Raw genomic sequence first — 8,252 nt, forward strand, 5'->3', positions numbered from 1 at the left:
ATATATATATATATATATATATATATATATATATATATATTCTGAACTTTCTCACTATTGCTATTTGGAAGAACGAATTGTGCTCTCTTCATGTCCTTTCCATAAAACATTATCATGTTAACATGTTAAGTTTTGTCTCAAAACAAGAAACAGCAATCATAAAAGTGTTAGCATAAATATAATTACATCATGGTAGACACTCACTATACCCTATACAAATTTTAATGGAAAAAATGCTTTAGTGAAATTCCATTGTGGAACGGCATACGGCAATGTTCATGTTTTCTGAATTTTCTGTAAAACTATGTTAGATGAAGTTGATCAGTAAGCAAAGGCATCTAATTCCAAAAGATGCAAAATAAAAAAAAAAGATGATTATGATTAAGAAATATACCCAAATAAGTTTAATGGAAATATTTGGGGAGTACATCAATTCAAACATGTAAACAATGAGGGAGGGGATTTTCAGAAAATAATGCCTTAATTTTCGGTGTTCCTTCACAAAGCTATCGCATGCCTTCCAAATACAGAATAGAGTGCGTGACTGCTTTTACTTTTCACAAGAAGTATTCTGTTAAACGAGAGACGCACAAACACCATGTTTTACTTTGAGGACACATTTCCTGAGTAAATAAAGTCAAGTATAAACAAAATGTCACAGCATAATTTAGACAAAAACTGGAGTTAATTGGTGTCTTGGGAAAGCGTTCCTTCTGTATGTCCCTACAAGCTCCAGACCCTCTTGTGTTCCGGCCACTGCTTCACTGCTTGCTTATGGATAATTAGAAAAAATAAGAACACCGGTATAATGAAAGCTACAATTATAGATTGAATCCAATCTCAGACACTGCAACTCATCTGACAGATTGTCTCTTTAAAATCTCTTGGGAACGGGGCCCTTGACAACGATTTCATACTCAAGAGAAGAAAAGAGAGCAATATCTCCCCAGTCTGTTTCTCTCCCTTTATTCACTTTCTCTTGAGATTCTCTCTCATATTCTCGTTCTCTCTCATCTTCGCTTTCTCTTGCTTTCACTCTTTCTCTCATTCTAATTTGGATTAGATGCCTTTTCAGTTTTACAAGACAAATATAATTTGCTTTATTAAAGAGATGGGCCGAATCACGGTGGAACCCAGTGATGGTAGAAATATGCCAGAGATTTTTGCTAGACTGTTTTTGATATATTAGCTATATATGTGTGGTTATGAGTAGATTGGATGCTTTATATTATTACATATTATGTGCATAAACAAAAAAAAAAAAAGTGGAATAAAAATGCACACAAGATAAATTACTTATGAAGTGAATGCAGAGCAATGTCAGTTAAAATGGTCACAGGTGTGCGCATATCAGCTACAGCTATTTTAATTATTTAATTATTAATATTATTATTTTTTTTTTATAAAAATAAGATATTTTGAATAATGTTGGTCACCAAACAGTTGACAGTAGCCGTTAACTTCCATAGTATGGAAAAAAAATATTATGGAAGTCAGTGGCTACCGTCAACTGTTTGGTTACCAACATTCTTCAAAATATCTTCTTTTGAGTTCAAGAGAAGGAAGAAACTCATACAGGGAGGGTGAATAAATGTCCAAGGTTTCCACAGAAATGTTAAAACCGTTTTTTGGTTCCCCAAAGTTCTTATAAAGACCATTTTAATAATCGAATGAACATTTTTCCATTGCACACTCAATAGCAATAAAGGTTCTTTATTTGTTTTTATGGTTCCATGAAGAACATTTAACATCCATGGAACCTTTCCACTGCACAAAAGGTTCTTTATAGTGGAAAAAGGTTCTTTAGATTATTAAAATGTTCTTCACACTAAGAAAAGTTTATTTGGGTTGGGGAGCCCAGCCTTTGTTTTTAAGAAAAAATAAATACATAAAATCATATTTCTATCATAGCACCCGCCCCAGTGCCCATATGTGAGACAGTATGTTGTGCGAAAGTGTGAGACTGTTTTCAGTGGAAACAATCCAGTACTTGTAATGTGAGAATGAAAGCATTTAGTCTCTTTTCTTAAAATGTGCACTTTACCAGAAAGCGATCTAAATCGGTTTCTCTTTTAAAGTAAAGTATCGACATGTCGTTCTTGAACACGACTCGATCAATATCGCTGCAATTTTCCCGGCCACTCGTTAGCAAGCGAGTCGATGAGTCTTCAACTAATATTAAAGGAGTTTTATTCTGTCACCTGTTAAAGCGTGTGTTTTCCTGCAGCGCTTGCATATTTCCCGCTTTGATTGTTCTGTGTTGTGCCTAGGCATCGCCAGCGACCTGAATATTTGTGGCAGAGGCTCGTCGCTGCGACGGGAGGGAAGAAACTAATCTCCGCGCACATCCGGGACGCGTAATCCATTCAAAGTGGCACCTCGCGCAGGAGAAGAACAAAAATTACCATTCGTCTTCCATCAAGGCGCACAGCTAAAGCTGCGTTTCATCTCCTCAACTGACTCTGAGAAGAAGGTGCCGAATGCGCGGCACCGACAGCGCATGTGACATCTGATTTGTAGGCTGTCTAATCACAGGAGAGGTTGTACATTTCCTCTCAGAGAGCACAGAGGAGAGCCTGTCCTCATTGAAGGCGAGGTGAAGCCGTTCAGAGATCACAGGTACAGCGAGCGACGAATAACGTGCCGGGCTTTTTGCGCGTCACGTCTCGGAAGGATGTCGTAATTAAGTTTCGAATGCACTAAGGCGTTCCAATGATCTAAATTAGATTTAATTGAGCACAAGAGAGGATTCTCTGTCCTAATTAAGTTACCAAAATATTGAAGCTTCACGTGTATGAATCATGTTCCTAACACACCACCCCAGCTGCCAGTGATGATGATACAGGTAGAATAAACAGCATTTCAGAAACATTCAGAAAGAGGCAATTAGCTACACTTTTGCTGTGTGTGACTTATAAGTTGAAGGGAATTAGAGATCAAGTTGTTATTCACAAGATTTTCTGGGTTAAGGCTAGATGGCATACAGCAAAAACTACTGGGAATGCGCACATCGATGTAGCATACTTTTTCTCACACTGTACAACAATAATTTCTATTTTTGCATTGTTGTAAGGGGTAGGTTTAGGGTTGGGGTAGGTGTAGACGTTAATACCAGTAGTCTGTTTTATTCAAACAATTATGAACATTTTTGCATTTAGTTACAGAAGAACTTTGCCTGTTGAATATTAAAAATAAAAATTAACAAACAAAAAATCTGGATCTCCATTTCTGCTATGCAAATCAACTGTTCCTGCTCATTCCCAGACTGGATCTCTTCTCTCCACTTTCCCTAATAGGTTGTTTGCAATCGTGAAAAAAGTGTAAAGTGTAAAAAATGTAAGTTTGAATATTATTTTGCGTTATCTTTATAGCCATAAAGCAACAATAGATATTTTACCTCAGATCTTGAAAATAAATTAAAGCAAACTTGTACGTTAAAACTGTGAACTCACTGCGAACCAACACGTGTATTCCATAACAAAGATATCAGTCACTCACTCACTCACTCACTCAAAACTGTTCAGTCCATTCACATGTGAATAATCTATTTTCCGTGTCCAGTTTTATTTTCTACACAATTGCCATGTTTTTGCTGTCACATCGTATCTACACTGGACGCGACAAAGCATTGCAAATCATTTGAACGTTGTGTCAGTAAGTACGTTATAAATAGAACGAGTCAGCAGTTTACTATCAGGGATTTGTCCTGTCGCGCCGCATCCAAGACAGCATCACTGATTATAACGAGTTCTATTGTATTTTATTGCGTCGCACCGCGCCGCTCGCGTCCGGTGTAGACACGATGTAAGTTAATGTAGCTTGCTGATGCTGCGTTTGAATTTTCATGCCACATTATTTGAAATTAGCGCGGGCCAAACGTTTTTCTCTTGCGGGCCGCCTATTGAGGAACCCTGATCGAATAGGTAGAAAATTCAATTTATCGTTTGCTTCCGGTTTTTGCTGTATCCCTTCTAGCCACAACCGATTTTCTGCTAAAGACAGATCTCAACAATGTCTCAAACATGTTGGTTTAGTCTTTCAAAAGTCTTACGCATTTTTCATCAAAGACCTAATTATGTTAATTATGCCTTCCACATTAATAGTAATATTATTTATCGTGACCATGCATCCTCTTTGTCCTCGCAGGGATTCGTCTTTGTTTTTGTTTTTTTTTATTGTTTTTATTCTTGCTGAAGGTAATGAGGGAAAAGTTTAGAAATCCCGGCCGGGACATGTGTGGAAAAAGCGGACGTATGGTCATGCAATATACTTTAAAATATATTTAGCATATATTGAGCAACTATTGTTATTAATAGAGTTGTTCTTACTGTATAGTCAGCATTTGTCTCAATAGTGTTTTGTAAGTCGAGCACCACTATTACTACTGCTTATACTAGTTAGTGATTTGAATAAACCCTTAACTAAAGTATTAAACTTAAATATGTAACTTGTCCTGGACTGTTTGTTGCTACTGTTTTTAATGATATGCTGTTTAAAAAAATCTGAAACTTACAGTAAAAAAAACAAAAAAATTACCGTAAAAAATACGGTAGCAACATTTTAGGTTTTATGGATTTAACTTGTCAATTATTATTATTATTTTTTATTATATATTATAAGATGGCTTCTTGTTTTCACTTCCAAAAATGTAAATTTAACAGTATTTTACTGTAAAATTACATTATCCTGTTAGGTTTAGCGTTTTCACCGTATATCCACCTTTTTCTTGTCGTAAAAATAGGGGCGGCCATTTGTAAATTCTATGGGTCTGGCTTCCAGTCTCATCTGCGTCCACTCCGTCCAGCTATTTTTAGCTGAACAAAACAGTTTGTTTTGCTGCTTGATATTGAAAGTTGGTCTCACCCATAGGCTTACTTCCGCGTTGAAGAAAAAGGTGGATAGGTTAGTAGTGATCACATTTTTTAAAGTCACAAGGGCACGATAAAACAGATTTAAAAATCTCACATTGTTATTGCAGGTTATTTACAGGGCAACACCCTGGAAACCACTCACAGCTCCCTAGCATCACATCAGAGACTTTTGCACAGGCGAGTACCATTCATATTTTTGTATGAAAATGGACAAAATTGATTATGTTTGGTATTTGTTTTTTCTCCCAAGCAAACAACCTCTGAGCTGTAATAAAAAGGTCCTGCTGATTCACATTGACACTGAAGTCAGCATTACTCTCCAGTAACTCTCTAATAGCGGGTACGCGTGGGGTCAGAGGTGACTACCCCGTGATATGATGCACCAGATTCCTCCATGACAACAGCAGCTCTATGTGTCGGCTCCTGAGGCGCCCGGCGCAGCGCGACTGAATGTGCCCAGCCTCCGAACCGCCGTCTGGAACTGATTCATGACAGTTTGCCTTCTCTGTTCTCTTTTCTTACATTCTTTTCTTAAAGGGCATTCACACTGACAGCGATTTGCATCCATAAGTCGTTCATTTATAATGAAAGTTGGCAATTTGTTTTGCCAATATGAGTAACAGGGACCATTAGCGGGACCGTCTACTAGCAACAACAGCACAATTAAGCTATGTATAGATTAGCATACTAACATACTACTCATACTCTTTCAGCAGTATTTAGTATGCATGCTATGTACATTATATGCTCATTTATTTATTTATATATATATATATATATATATATATAAGGAATACTTTGATAGACTAGTACATTTAAGAAAATGTGCAGTACACAACAGAGAACACAGTGCAACCATGCAATGCACTCGACTTGACCTTGCAGTTTTGGCAATGATTTTTAACTCTTTCTTTATTCATTTTATCAGACTGCCAAAAGTTTTCTACACAAATGGGGTCACGTCACAAAAATGTAAAAAAAAAGAAATCTAGTGTTATCATTAAAAAAGAAAAACAAAACTATTAAAAAAACATTTTCAGTAATTGAAATAAAGCTGAAATAAAATATATAAATATTAGAAGGACAACTTATGAAATTAGAAATGTTGCCTTGGCAAAATACAATAAGTGTAAGCTAAAGTACTGAAATAGCTAAAAACTGAAATAACATTTTTAAAATATATTAAATATAAAACTTATGGCTAAAGTACATGCAATTGCTAAAATTTAAATTAAATGTAAAATAAAAGCTAATTCAAAATAAAATACTATAATATGATATAAATGATACTAAAATAACAGTAAAAAATGTCATTATGTCATAATGTATGCGTTAAAGTTTTTTTAAAATAACCATAATACCCAGAACATTGCAGGGAGATTTTTTGTGCAAAAGCCTAATAAAAACTACAGAACATACATAATATTCTTATTTTTTAGGTTTACTTTTTGTCAATAGCAAACTAACATTGGACAAGCAACAGGAAATTTTGTTGGTCTCTTGAATTTTACATTTTATTTATTTATTTCTGCACTGTTGTGTAAGGAAGCCCCGCCTACAGTGAAATCTCATTGGTTCAAAATTACGCTCCACATAACAGTAGCTGATACTACAGTTGTAATGAAACAAAAGTAGCGACAGATCTTTTATTTTGTATTGTGACGTACATCTGAGTGAAATGGATTAATGGAATAGAAAAATTCTTGGTGGATCTGAATGTGAGCTTGCAGTTGACTGTAAGAAAGGGGTGGGGTTTATGCACACTAAATGTCTGTAGTTTGACCACAAGATAGACATTTTGATAAACAATTATCTTTTATTTAATAAAAGTAAAATTAAAACATGTACAACTGAACAGTTCACAGTACAATCAAAAACATGCATTTAGAAAATAGCTGAATTTTCATTCCATGCTGACTTCAAACATCAAATATCTTCAGATTGTTCTACCTTATGCAGCATTTTCGCTTTCAGTGTGAACACAAATTAGGTTACTTAATGCTGATGTTTAACTTCACTTAGTGAATGCATGCTCCAAAGTTATTTAAATACATCCTATTAAAGAGGTTTGTCACCAAAATCCTATGATTTCAGGCAAACAACCGAAATAAAGTGCTGAAGAAACACTTCTTAAAGAAAACCCAACGGTCAAGCATTGAAGGCAAGTGTGCAGTCTTCCTGTCAGTATCACACTTTGTACATGTGACCCAAACTAAACCATTGATCTGTGTGATAGGCTTTACAAGGAGCATGTGTCTGTGTTAACGGATAGAGATGTTTGCTGTAGCACATCACACAGTGGCAAACTTGTGGCTTGTGGCTTCCCATGATTGATTCTTTATCACTGCACTGTTGTCGTGTTTGCTTTCCTCCTAGACAGACAGCATGCTTCATGAAGTGAGGAAATCAATGGAGACGGAGCGCTTACCTGTTGTGGAGCTGTCGACACACGGATGCTGCAAGTTTGAGTCAGCGATCCACCGTCCGGCGTGTGAACCGCAAGAGTGACGGTAGGATTCCCGTTGGATGTGACGGCACAATAATAACAAGAAGCGAGGACCCCGAGTGGATCAGTCCTCCTGCGGCAGGCAGCTAGCGGAGCGCAGAAAACACACTTTGCGTGCTGCCGTTAGGTCATGCTCAAAGTATGTCTGTGCAATGTTCTGCAAGCTCAGGGAAACCACATCCTCTGACATACCTCCTGTATCCTGCTGCCTGCGTGCTGTCTGTCTCTCTCGCGCACTGTCTTGCTCTCTCTGACTGTCTGAGATGACAGACTGAGCTGACCCAGACACAGTTCGCTCCCTCTCTCTCTCTCTCTCTCTCTCTCTCTCTCTCTTTCTCTCTCTCTCGGCTTCTTCAGAAACCGACACAGTTCCTGCCCACCGACTGAAGAATCCAGCTGAGGAGAAGGAGGAGGTGCTGAGTACGAGAGAGAGAGAGAGAGAGAGGGGAAAGGAGACGGATAAAAGGGAGAAAAAGAGAGCGGGAGCAGTTATTTAAGAAATTACAGGGACATAATAAAGCAATGATAAGAGCTCAGCATGCGTGAGGACTGTAAGAGCAAGAAAATAACCAAAATACTATAAACAGAATGAAAAGTCAGCAATTAGATCTCAATTGTTTCTCAAAGATCACAATGAGATTAAATGGAGAGCAAATTAGTTTAAAGGTTTTGACTCTCCAGACCTTTATGCTGTTATTTATTTTCTGAAATATATAGTTCAGTCATGAAACTCTAGATGGCGCATTCTGACGGGGTGTTAACGTGACTGATGACATTCAGAGAGTTAAAGGACTTGGCACAAGCTAATTGGTTCATGCTGCATATGCAGCCAATGAGCTTACTGCCTTGCATTTATATGGCTGGGCTGGCTTCCA

At 37.1% G+C, this 8,252-nt stretch overlaps 1 protein-coding gene across 2 annotated transcripts in view; it reads right to left on the reverse strand.

Moving 5' to 3' along the window:
* LOC107671461 (raftlin-like) overlaps positions 1-7,604 on the reverse strand; it is a 95,741-nt gene extending 88,137 nt beyond the window's left edge. For both annotated transcript variants that reach the window (XM_016464383.1, XM_016464382.1), the window contains exon 1: positions 7,300-7,604. The gene's annotated coding sequence lies outside the window, so the exon portion shown is untranslated. The remainder of the gene's footprint in view (positions 1-7,299) is intronic.
* Between the last annotated feature and the right edge of the window lie 648 nt (positions 7,605-8,252).

Source organism: Sinocyclocheilus anshuiensis, unplaced genomic scaffold, assembly GCF_001515605.1.
Source record: "Sinocyclocheilus anshuiensis isolate Anshui unplaced genomic scaffold, SAMN03320099.WGS_v1.1 scaffold552, whole genome shotgun sequence".
Lineage (NCBI taxonomy): Eukaryota > Metazoa > Chordata > Actinopteri > Cypriniformes > Cyprinidae > Sinocyclocheilus > Sinocyclocheilus anshuiensis.